At 35.5% G+C, this 13,555-nt stretch overlaps 1 protein-coding gene across 1 annotated transcript in view; it reads left to right on the top strand.

Annotated features, from left to right (window-relative positions):
• Positions 1-8,201: 8,201 nt before the first annotated feature.
• The window catches only part of LOC107700155 (C-X-C chemokine receptor type 3-like), a 9,764-nt gene continuing 4,410 nt past the window's right edge, over positions 8,202-13,555 (top strand). The window contains exon 1 of the mRNA XM_016501694.1: positions 8,202-8,261. The gene's annotated coding sequence lies outside the window, so the exon portion shown is untranslated. The remainder of the gene's footprint in view (positions 8,262-13,555) is intronic.

Here is a 13,555-nt window from a genome sequence, read left to right as displayed (position 1 = left end):
CAAACTTTTGTTAAAATGTTTACAAGCAACACATTTGAGTGCTGTAATTCTGCCCTTTATATCAAGGGTGCTCAATTAAGATGTACCTTGTTTGAATGAATTTGAGTAGTTGTTCTTCAGTAAGACAAAAATAATACTGATTAAAGTCAATATGCAAAGTATGTAGAAAGTTCAAGAGTTAACACTGTGCTTTGAGAGAAGGGCTAGGGGCTTAAGAAGAAAAGTCATATTTCCTGTCTGCTTTCTTTTTTTTAAATTTCGCACAGCACAGGAAACCACAGGTGTATGGAGACTCAAGCACAAGTATTTTTTTACAGATGTAATTTTGTCACAGTAACAGCCTTTCAGAGCAAAATGCACACATCATTTGAACGAGGTTTATAATACTGGCCAGAATGTGGAGAAAAAGTCTGCAGTGTGGTCATACTCAATGCCACAGTTCCTCCATCCCTCCTCTCAAAATGAACGTGAGAATGTATTAATGTGGTGGCGTCTTTTTCTTATTGTGTAGATATAGGAAGCAAGGGGTTATTCAATCAATATGGCAGTGTTGTTGCAATTGTTTCTATAATTGTTTTTCAAGTTTGTCTGAAATTGCTTGCCCTGACAACAGCCAAAATCATTCAGCTGTGATTCAAATAAATGGAATAATTACAAAAAAAAAACTTAACAACCAAACCCATCTCCTACAGAAAATATATAAACAGCAGTTTTTCCTTAGCCTTAGCAATTCCCTCACTTGTCACTTCCCTAATTTGCGAAAGAGAAAAAAATTATAGTCTTCACAGCTTTCAGTGGCCCTGCAGTAGCACCAAGCCAAAAATAAAGGTGCTTCACGATGCAATAGAAGAAGAACATTTTTGTCTAAATGGTTTCATAAAGAACCTTTAACATCCGAAGAACCTTTCTGTTTCACAAAAGGTTCTTTGTGGCGAAAGAAGGTTCTTCAGATTATAAAAAGGTAAGAAAGAGATGGTTCTTTAAACAACCTTTGACTGAATGTTTCTTTGTGGAACCAAAAATGGTTCTTCTATGGCATGTTGTAAATACAACTTAACCACTGATTTCTAGTCGTGTCCTCTTTTGGAAGGCCAAACAAAGTAGTTTCGCTTTCACAACGAAACACAGCGTCACACACGGCGGCCTAGAGTGAGCAGAGTCCGGGGGCTAGAGTGAGGAACGGCCGGAGTGCTAGAGTTAGCAGAGGCGGCGGGCTTGAGAACGGCGCAGCTGGCAGATTTGACGAAGGAGCGTCCGGAGGGCTTGCGGCAACCACATGTGACGACCCCGGGCTGGACTCCGCTTCATCCACGGTGAAAGCCGATCCGGTGATCTACAGCGCGAAGTTGATGTATTTCCTCAGCGACCAGCACGGATCAGCTCCAGGCATGACGAAGCCATATCGTCCTCTTTTGGAAGGCCAAACAAAGTAGTTTCGCTTTCACAATGAAACACACAGCGCCTTCATGACATGGCGGCGGCAGCAACAATACTACAGCGAGAATAAAAGTTACTCCTTCTTTCTTTGTGTGAACATTTGGGCGGCGTTATGCAAATCTTCCCACATAGTGACCTAGATATGTGGGCGTGTTAGAACGAGCCGTTTTAGGTAGGCGTGGTTGACTCTTAACTTTCATAAAGAATATCTCTTTGGATTTGAGACTTTAGTCTTTGCAACTTTACAGATCTTCTTTATGCACCAAGAGCTTGTAACACTCCAAAGAGAAAGGAAAAATTGAAATTGCATCATATGACCCCTTTAAGAGTGTACATGAGCCTACTTTTACTAAAAAGTGGCAAAAACGTGAAATTTTCCTAGGATATTATCATAAAAATACTGATGCACAAGAGTAACAATTACATGAGAGTCTTGTTATGACAGTAGTGCAGTGTCATGAAAGTTACTGAATGTCTAAGTAGTCTCGGTTCCTCAAATAAAACAAGACCATGGCAACAACACCTGCACTCAATATTAGTTTGTTTTACATATTCACAGTTGTTTGAACAACCCATACTGACATGAAATACTGTAGAAACTTTAGAACCAGTAAGATGCAGAACAACAGACCTGTGCTGCAAAGATTATATACAATGCAAATAAGTAAATATATTCATCAATATTTGTCTTGTTTTCCAGTAATAATATCCTTATTATCTTTAAAACAAGACTGAAAAAGCTACATTTCTTAATATATTTGCAAGGACCACCCACTGAGCCAAGGAAGGAATCCAATGGCATGTTGGATGTTGGTACACTGTGAAGGTGTTTTATTTGCGCTTCTGTTAAGTTCCCTTAATTTTGTAGAATATAGTTTCAGTTTGATTCTACCTCTGTGCTTAATCTGACTCCAATTTCAAATGATTTTGAAAAAATGTAGACTGAGATCATTATTAATATAGTTCTATTTTGGTGTGATTTTTGTATTCTCTTACTCTTCAGCTGTTAGTTATTCATTCTTTAGAGACCAGATGTTGCACAGAGCCTCACACCGGCCAGTCAGAATCTCAAAGTCACAAACAAAGTTTATGTGAATTTTTACATTTCAGTGTCTGACGCGCACACAATCACACTGGTTCCCATGTTTAATGGGGAAATTCCATTAATGGTTTTTATACTATACAAACTGTATTTTCTATCCCTTTACCCTAACTCTATAGAGGGGTATAGCCCTAAACTCACACAAAACATTTTTAAATTTAAGAAACCTTAATTTAGTATTATATTATAAGCTATTTTCCTCATGAGGACCAAAAATATTCCCACAAAGTAAAATATTACTGGTATTACTATACTTGTGGGGACTAGGTGTAATGGGTTTTATTCTGTATAAACCATATATTCTATCGACTATCGCCCTACACCAACCTACACCTAAACCTACCCATCACACAAAAATTTCAGCATTTTTGCATTCTCAAAAAAACCAAAAAAACATTCTGTATGATTTATAAGCTTGTTTCCCCATGGGGACCTCAATTTAGGTCCCCACGGTGAGACTATCCCCATGAGTCAGTGTGTATGCAGATTTAAGTCCCCACCGGGATAGAAAAACATGTACACACACAGTACCTACTTACCAATGTCACAGTCCTAAAATACATGCCAGTTACTTTAATAAGCTAGTAATTGTGTAATAATGACTGGTATTTTTACAAGCATTTTATGCTTATTACAGGAGTATACCTCTGTAGCCACCAAAGGTTAAGTGCCTTGCTTAAAGGGGTCATATGATGTATTTGAACCTTAAACCGCATAAACACATTTCATTACACCAAATACACCAAATAATGTTATTTTTAGCAACATCATATGACCCCTTTAAGGGCACAATGCATGGGAAACTAATAATCCGAAAGGTCATGATTCACCCTCTCTGAGGTTTGAACCAGTTTTCTAGCACATGATCTTCAACCACTAAGCCAAGATCATGGAGCAACATTTTTTTTGTCCATTAATGTTTACGTGACCTAATTTGCGATGCTTTTAATGTTATTTTTTTATTTGAATGCAGTGCAAAGATTAATGTATATGTAATAGTACAACATCTATACTGAATACTTAAGAAAGAAAACTTAAGAAAGAAAGAAATAAAGAAAGAAGATTCAGAGAAGCTTCAGCTACTGAACTAGGTCAGACTTCCCCTGACTGCAGGTTCATTTACTCAGATGTAGCTACTGCAAGAGTTTGCATACAGTAAGTGCCAATGATCGCTCAGAGGTTTGTTAGTGCTGGTGAACACCATGTGAATCCTGTTATGCTGTGTCAAGAATATTTCTTTGCCATTTAATTTGGTTTATTGGCTTGATGATACAAAGGGACAAAAAGCTACGGTGGCTGAGAAGTGCTAAACAAATCACAATTCTGAAAACAAATGGATAAATGCTTGTCATTGGCATTTTGACGCGATCGACCCGGGTTCGATCCCATCTTTTGCCGAACTTTTTTTCTCTCCCTTTTTATTCAAGGGCAGTGAGTGATTTTCATATTATATTAACAGTGTAGACAGCAGTAGGTACTGTATATTACGCTGCTGTAAATTAATACACAGATCTAATATAAACATGCGGTTTCTTTCCCAGCTGTTTACCTTCAACGACTGTGTTTTTTTAAACATATAACTTATGTGTGTTTTTAAAGGGGTCGTCAGATGCCCATTTTCCACAAGTTGATATGATTCAAATTTCTCAATGGTAGTGTAAAAAACACTTTTTTTACCCTGTCAAAAAACAGCTCTTTTCAGAGCAAGCTGTTTTGTAGCATTTTCCTATGTTAATGAGCTATGCTGCCCCCGCCCCTCTCTTCCGAGCTGCTCTCTGAGGGACTGTTTACTTTAGCCGCATTCATTGTGAAACTTACTAATTAGCACATTATTAGGAAAGGCGATTTGTCATTAAAAAACCTTATACTCACTTCTTCTGTAGGTGAAGCGGGATCACGAATGATTCGCGCGAACATAGACACATTTAGATAGATCGGGGGCATATTCCCTTCAAAAACAAACGTAATCCACTGCGTCTTCAGCGGCTCAGATGTCGGGAGTAAATGACGACTGCTATGCTCATTATTACATCCAACAACAGAACACCTCAATCGCTTATTATGAGTCATTCTTGTCTACATCTGCTCCGGCGGTGAAACAATGGCGGACTGATGACAGCTCACTCAGGGTGGGTCTAAGGTAAGACGCCAGTCCAGTCTGTGCTGAAACGCTACTGTCAGTCAAACTACCGTGGGAGGGGCCTATTTTTGTGACGTCACACAGACAGGCATCTGAGATCGGCTTGATTTGAGAAACGGGTAAAGATTTTGGATTTTTATCATTATAGGGTGGTTGTGTACACACACTGCCAACACACATTTCAGTTCAAACAACTTGTAAAAGTGCATGTAGCATCCGATGACCCCTTTAACATAAACTTGTGTGTATTTGACAGTTTAAGCACAATAAGACATGAAAGAGAACAGTTTAGTACTCACATGGCGTGTCACGGCCGCTTTCTGATATATGCTTTCAGAAAATATATCAGAAGTTTAAACTGATATGGCTTTAAAACGCGCGATAGACATGATAATCAAAACCAAACAGATGTTTTTAGCAGAGTATCTGAGGTACGAGCTGTAAAGGCACAGCCCTATTCTGGAAAAGGGCAGGGAGCAGCAGCTCATTTGCATTTAAAAATACATGCACAAAACAGCCCGTTTCTGCCCTTTAAAGCCCTAGAAGTCCTGAAAGGGGAACATCACATTCTTACTTCAGTTTAAAGCAGTGATTCCCAACCATATTCCTGGAGCTGATGAGCCGATGACCTGAATCAAGTGTGTTTGATTAACATGCAAAATTTGCAGTGTTGGGACCCTTTCGAGAACATGGTTGGTTTAACCACAAAAATCTTCATCTTTGAGTCCACTGGTGTTCCAAAAGTGCTGAAGTACAGCACTGGGACTTTTAACTGTTTGCGTCCCTCCACTTGTTTTTGGACACCCCAAATGTCAGGCTGATGGGAATTTTGATTGAATTCTGCAGATCGGGATTTTCAGATAGCTTGTTTCATTGGATGGATGCAACTGTTAGTGTACTGGATCAACCAGTTCCCTGAAAAGTACACAAGCAGACTGTAAATTGCGAATACAAAAATATTATACATTAGCATACAGAACTGCAGTTACAGTTTCTCAGTATTTATCAAGTTTTTGCTAGACAATAGCATTTAAGCATAACTGAACATTTGAAATAGAATTGTGAATGACAACTGATCGTTATCATATTTCCTCTGTTTGCCACTGTCTCCTCCTCCTCTGTGTGTCTTACCCATCTTCATGCTTTGACCTTTATTGATGAGTAACGCTCAGTGGGTCAGTCATTTCAGCAGCTCTCAGCGTTATGCTGTGGTAAGTGATGCCCTGTCAAACATCATTTATTCTTATTTTTGCAATTTTATCAAATATTTTTCTGGATTACACATCTTGATTTGATGTTCTTTTTTATTTTGTAACATTGCAAGCTAAAATGTGTAATTAAATTTTTAGACAAAAATGTGAAACTGAATAATGTATCACTTCAGTTCAATTCTCTTATTTTAAAAATAATATTATTAATAAATAATATTACCAAACAATCTTTTTTTTTTACTTTTAAAATCTAGTCTGATAAAAGTTAAACAGTAAAATAAAGCTTTATTAAAATAGACTATATTGGTAGCACTGTAGCCTAACAAATAAAAAGATACACAGATAAGATACTATTAAGTTAGCCTACTTCTGTTTTTAAGCAGGAACTGATGTAATGAAATAATGTTTGTTTTGATATATTGGTCTGATGTTATGCATGAGGAATAAATTATAGCTCATGTAAATCATTTTCAGCTCTGAGAAAGGCTGTGTCAGTCATCTGAAGGCATGTTGCATTTGCTTCCTGTATTCATAGTTTCCATGTGACTACACATCCTTGCAGGAAGTTTTCCTCCATTGCCTGCCAGTTATTTTTTACCAGTTTTATACTAGATAGTAAGTACTAGTGTATTAAGACAGTGATATTACAAGACTAATTACAGCATACATCTTATTGATGATGTGTACTATATACAGGCAAGCATACACGGCCAGAATATGTACTCAGTACATTAAATTGCACAGTAAGCTTTGCCCTTTTGAAAACCATTAAAAACTAAATTCTCAATATGGCTTTAATGCATCAAGACAAGCTTGTTCTGCAGTTTAGTGCATGTTTTACCTTCCATGAATCCATGCCGGTCACGTGACATGAGAATGGGTACTTTTAGGAACGTTTTATAGTGTTTTTTTTTTTTTTAGTAGAAGCTCAGATTTTCAGAAAACTCCTTTTGTGTCCTATAGTAAACAAACATAAAAATGAAATGATTAAGTGATGATTAAAGGAAGACAGAATTATTATTATTATTATTATTATTATTTTTTTACATTTTTTCTTGGGTAAAGTAATGGAACCCCTATAGGGGAGAAAACAGGCTAATATATGGCACTAGAGTGATGTTTAACATTTGTTACAAAAGTGACATTTCCTTTAAAGAATGTGTTGCCCTGCTAAGCCCAATGAGAAGTTTTTGGTTTTCATGTGGGCTGGTATTTTAGGGTCTGAGGCTGTTTTCTAGGGTCATGAGGTTTGCAAGTAAAACAAGAATAGAGAGGTGGTACTTCCTGACCTCAGGTGCAACTCCAACAGTTTTTGACGTACTGTAGCGCCCGTTTAAGAAAGTCATATTTGTCAAGACTGTATTTAAACTAAGCATCTGATCTGCTGGTCCATCTTTAGCTATAACCATTCTCTAGAAATATGCTCATCGTCTCCCGGTTCCCTTTTCTTTTGCTTAAAAGAACACGTCCAGATTTCTCTTCTCTATTCGTCTTTAAAAATTTTATTTGTAGCTTTCACTTGGCCTTTAGTAGTGACAGGTTCAGTCTGACACGATAACAAAATCTGTGAATGTAAGGGTGAAAACCAAAATCACTCAACAAAAAGTACACAGGAATAATTGTGAGCAGTGGTGTACAAGTGAGAATGACGAGAAAACTGAAGAACAGGACGTGGTGTAAAGGTGTGAAAAAAACATCCCGCTGTATGAGCATCTGTGACATAAGGATGAAACAAGCAAACAGAACAAAAGATGTTCTACTTTGCAACTATTACATTTACAAAGTCAGCAATGGAGAATTTCATAATCAAACTTACAGAAAATCAACACATACTTGAAATATCTGTAATAGAAAAACAGATAACATATGCGTATATCTGTACCTAACTATAAATAACACATTGAACTGGATTTATAGTTTTCTAAGTGAAAATTGGGGAAAAAGCTTGTAAATTGCAAATACACTGGACTGGAATATTATAAGTTAGCATACAGAACTACAGTTATAGTTTCTCGGCATCTCTGTCTAGTGTTTTACTGGACAAGAGGATCCATAAGATTGATGAACAATTAACTTCTGAACAATGGTAGTTTGTCAGCCTGTAACATGCATCATACATCTACATTTCCCAGAGCACAACCTTTCATTGAGAAAGCAAAATGAGCATTTGAAAAAGAATTATGAATGACTGACAACTGATCTTTATCTTATTTCCTATTTCATACTCTGGTGCTCCCTGTCACTGTCTCCTCCTCCTCTGTCTGTCTGTCTTCTACGCATCTGCAAGCTGTGACCTTAATTAATGAGTAACTCTCTATGTGCCAATCATTTCAGCAGCTCTCGACTACTGTGAGATCCCACACTTACACAGGTACGTTTTCTTCCTTTCAAACCTTTTCCTTTTTCCGACTATTTATTATACATCTCCATCCATCATATATCCACACATCTACTTCACATCATTGATCAAATGAATGTTTTATATTTGTCATAATTTTACATTTGAATATATTCAGTGACCGTATAATTTTATTTATTTATTATTGAATGTATTTATTGCTATAATGTTTAGTGCATTTTTCTTCGCATATACTAAAATGCAATAAGAAAGAGTTTTGGAGGTGTTTCACTTCCAATTTTGATTAATTATTTAAGACTTTAGTTAAGTTAATGTTAAATGAAGTTAAATGTATTTCCAGCACGAACAGGCTGACTTTATTTCTACTGCAGCATGATACAAGGGAAGTACCAGGGGGTTACAAATATCACCTCCACAGATTTCAGGTTTCAATTACAGACATTCAGAGCTTTATTGTAAAACCCATGGTTTCCCATAAACGTACTGTAGGGTTCATGACACTTGAGGTACTACACTATCCAAAACTAACCACAAGCTCATCTTCAAAGAAATTGTACTTTTACCAGGAATGACCACTCAGGAAGGGGACAGACTGCTACCTCAGCAGCAAACATGAAGGTCACAGAAGATTTACATTGGTCTCATCAATGATGAGAAACTGAACTGCATTATAACTGATCGGCATCAGTGATGAATGCGCTTTGTGGCTACTGTGGTTTTACATTTTCTCTCTTTCTCTTGTTCAATTAAGAGATTCACTGAAATATGAAAACAACTTTGTGTGTGCCAAAGCTTCTGTGGCCACAGTAGCCACAAAGCGCATTCATCACTGATGCCTATCAGTCATAATGCAGTTCAATTTCTCATCATTGATGAGACCAATGTAAATCTCCTGTGACCTTCATGTTTGCTGACATGCTGACATGAGGGTGAATAAATGATGACAGGATTTTCATTTTTCGGTGATTGATGTGCTTTCAATCACGTCTCATTATTGCCCCCTTCTGGTCAAAACACGTTACTTCAGTAAAATAACTTCATAAACTTACATCTTGTACATATTTGTAAGATTATTAAGTAGAAGAGTAAAATTTTACCCTCAAACTTTAAACTGTAAATACACAAGACATAATGGTTTAGGTCAAGAAAAAGGGTAACACTTTACATTAAGGTTCCCTTTATAAAAGGGTTATAAAGGTGTTAATAAATGACTAATAACTCACTTACAAATGCATTATAAATCATTGATATGCAGTTATAAATGCATGAATAAAAGGGTGATTTTTATCCAATACCTGCCAAATAGTGAGACATTTTTAACTCACATGTTATAAATGCTTAACAAATATATTTATTAATACTTATGTCACTCAAAACCAGATTCCTGATTGTATTCATGATGCAACAAAAATGTATTATTTTAGCAAGACCGAAGAGTGTTGTATTTATGGTTTTCTTATTTATATCTAATGACTCATGTCATTTTTCTTACAATGTTTCTTACCAGAATCTACTTTGTACCTTACCCATGATTCTCCACAAAAGTTCATGATGCCTATCCACAGCAATGATTAGAAACCGATATATTTTGTTTATCAAGATGAAATTATCACCTTGATTTTTATTTTGGGGAAAAAATAATATAAGCACACCCATGACTTGATGAGATATTAATATTGAAATTAATAAATATTGATTTTAATTCCAATATTACCTGTGAACTTTAATGTAATGATCCATTAATTAATGATTTATAAACATTAATAACCTGTGAAAGTGCACCTTAATGTAAAGTGATCACCTGTGAACAACCGTTAGTAACCTGTGAAAGCGAACCTTAATGTAAAGTGAACATCTATGAATCAGTTATTAATGAATTATAAGCGTTAATAACATCTAAAAGTGAACCTTAATGTAAAGTGATCACCTGTGAACCATTTATTAAATTAATAAATGTAAGTAACCTGTGAAAGCGAACCTTAATGTAAAGTGAACATCTATGAATCAGTTATTAATGAATTATAAGCGTTAATAACATCTAAAAGTGAACCTTAATGTAAAGTGATCACCTGTGAACCATTTATTAAATTAATAAATGTAAGTAACCTGTGAAAGCGAACCTTAATGTAAAGTGAACATCTATGAATCAGTTATTAATGAATTATAAGCGTTAATAACATCTAAAAGTGAACCTTAATGTAAAGTGAACACCTGTGAACATTTATTTAATTAATAAATGTAAGTAACCTGTGAAAGCGAACCTTAATGTAAAGTGATCACCTGTGAACCATTTATTAAATTAATAAATGTAAGTAACCTGTGAAAGCGAACCTTAATGTAAAGTGAACATCTATGAATCAGTTATTAATGAATTATAAGCGTTAATAACATCTAAAAGTGAACCTTAATGTAAAGTGAACACCTGTGAACATTTATTAATGATCTATAAACGTTAGTAACCTGTGAAAGTGAACCTTAATGTAAAGTGAACATCTGTGAACCATTTATTAATGAGCTATAAACGTTAATAAAAGGCCTCCTGTAGCGACAGTCCTACATGTAAGCAGTTCTGGGGGAATGACGTATGAGGTCAGCGCTGCGCATGCGCCTGTGAGTCTCGTGAAAACCAACGTTTGTTTACAGGATCAAATTGTACACAGAAGCAGTTCCGGGAGCATGACGTATGGGGTCAGCGTTGCGCATGCGCCGGTGAGTCTCGTGAAACCCAACGTTTGTTTACAGGATCAAAAGAAGCAAAGTTTCCTTACTTTAGCAAAGGAAAACAAGTCTCCTCTTGGCTTATATCAAAATCCTCCGACATTCTTTACAAATCCTCGTTTTGTACTTCTAATTAGTGACCGTTGTTTTGTTTCGATCTCTCTGCTGCGTCACTTCTGAGCATCATGCGCAAAGCTGACCTCATACGTCATTCCCCCGGAACTGCTTCCGTGTAGTATTAAACATTAGTAACCAGTCAAAGTGAACTTTAATGTAAAATGGACACAATAAATTATTTATTGATTGATTGATTATTATTGCATACACAGAAAAAGTTTGTATTTTATGGTGAAATTAATTTTATTGTTGCACTACATTAGCAAACAACTTTCATCTTGAAACAAAAAGATTAATCTTTTCTTTTACAGCACACTGGAACATTACTGAGCATAACTCCACACAAAAAAATGACTTATAAAAGTAAACTCACATTATAACTAAGCATCAAATCTATACAACAAAATTGTTTGATAAATGCAAAATCAATAAAGGCACCTACATATTTATATTTGATCTAATTTAACAGTTTTGAGTAAATAATTAATTAAATGACTGAAAGCACAGTTACAGAACATTATCATATTAATAAGCAATCAGTAATTACTTTTTGATATCATGATAAAGCCCACTGTAACTTCAGTATTTGTTCATCCACACTTGCAGTAACGTTATCTGCGCGCGAGCGAACCGTCCGCGGGAGCGCCGGAGCGGTTATTTATTTGTATGGTAACGAATTAATTAAACTAGCAAAGCTATTACACATATAAACACTTGAACAATATACTCTGCAGTGTCACCTCACAGTTAGCTGACTCGTAAAATTAATAAACACATTGTGAGAGCACGCCTCAGAGCACGTTGGAACAATCCTAACAGCTTAACTTCTTCTTTCAAAACGTGACTTTACATCGGATGCTCGCTAGCGCCATTCACAGGCTTTGGTGACACACAGGCGATTACAGACACGCAGGCTTTGGTGATGTGATCCTGAAATAATATAATAAAAATGCATTATATGCAATTAAAATTATTTTTATTAGTAGTAGTAGCTATATACTTAAAAAAAAAACATATTTGTCACAGATTGTATTGAAGGGCAGCGAGGAAGCCAGGCTTTGGTGACACACAGGCAACTACAGACACGCAGGCTTTGGTGATGTGATCCTGAAATAATATAATAAAAATGCATTATATGCAATTAAAATTATTTTTATTAGTAGTAGTAGCTATATACTTAAAAAAAAAACATATTTGTCACAGATTGTATTGAAGGGCAGCGAGGAAGCAGGATTCAGATGCAGCAGTACCTATTGTTTATTAAGACGATTACTGAACTCAGGGAAATGTAGGACAACAAACCATTCACATAAAAACGAATTTAGGCAACCAAATACTAAAACTCTACTACTCTATACTGTAGGCATATAATAGACAAAAAGGGAGAAAGGAACAAAATACAACAGAATGCAATAATATAAAAAAAGAATCACTAAGCAAACAAACACAAAACTAAATGTGACATTATATAAATACATTATATATTACATCTTATAATAATATGTAGAAACAACATTAGAAATCTGTGAAAATTCATGTACATTATATGTTGTTTTACAACTTCTGATCCTTTCTGGTGTGCAAATTTGTGATTCTTTATTTATTTATTTATTTGTTTGTTTGTTTATTATGCACTGTTACATTTTGGAAATAAAAAAGGATCACATCACCAAAGCCTGCGTGTCTGTAATCGCCTGTGTGTCACCAAAGCCTGTGAATGGCGCTAGCGAGCATCCGATGTAAAGTCATGTTTTCAAAGAAGAAGAAGAAGTTAAACTGTTAGGATTGTTCCAACGTGCTCTGAAGCAAAATTATAATCTCACATAGTGTTTATTAATTTTACGAGTCAGCTAACTGTGAGGTGACACTGCAGAGTATATTGTTCAAGTGTTTATATGTGTAATCGCTTTGTCAATTGAATTAATTCGTTACCATACAAATAAATAACTGCTCCGACACTCCCGCGGACGGTTCGCTCGCGCGCAGGTAACGTTACTGCAAGTGTGGATGAACAAATACTGAAGTTACAGTGGGTTTTATCATGATATCAAAAAGTAATTACTGTTTGCTTATATATGATATAATGTTCTGTAACTGCTTTCAATCATTGATTTAATTATTTACTCAAAACTGTTAAATTAGATCAAATATAAATATGTATATTTTTGGTGCTTAGTTATAAATTGCTGGAATGCTTTATTGTGTTTCTGAATTGTTTAATGTGAGTTTACTTTTATAAGCCACTTTCCATGTGCAGTTATGCTCAGTAATGTTCTTCAAGTAGTTTTGTTTACTGATATAGTGCATCATTAATACAATACATTTAACCGAGAAAAAAAACCTTCTGTGTGTGCATTAATAATTAATAAATGATTAGTGTGTCCACTTTACTTTAAAGTTCACTTTCACAGGTTAATGATGTTCATAACTATTAATAAATGGTTCACAGGTGTTCACTTTACATTAAGGTT

Source organism: Sinocyclocheilus anshuiensis, unplaced genomic scaffold, assembly GCF_001515605.1.
Source record: "Sinocyclocheilus anshuiensis isolate Anshui unplaced genomic scaffold, SAMN03320099.WGS_v1.1 scaffold955, whole genome shotgun sequence".
NCBI lineage: Eukaryota > Metazoa > Chordata > Actinopteri > Cypriniformes > Cyprinidae > Sinocyclocheilus > Sinocyclocheilus anshuiensis.
This window is presented reverse-complemented; position numbering and strand designations above follow the sequence as displayed.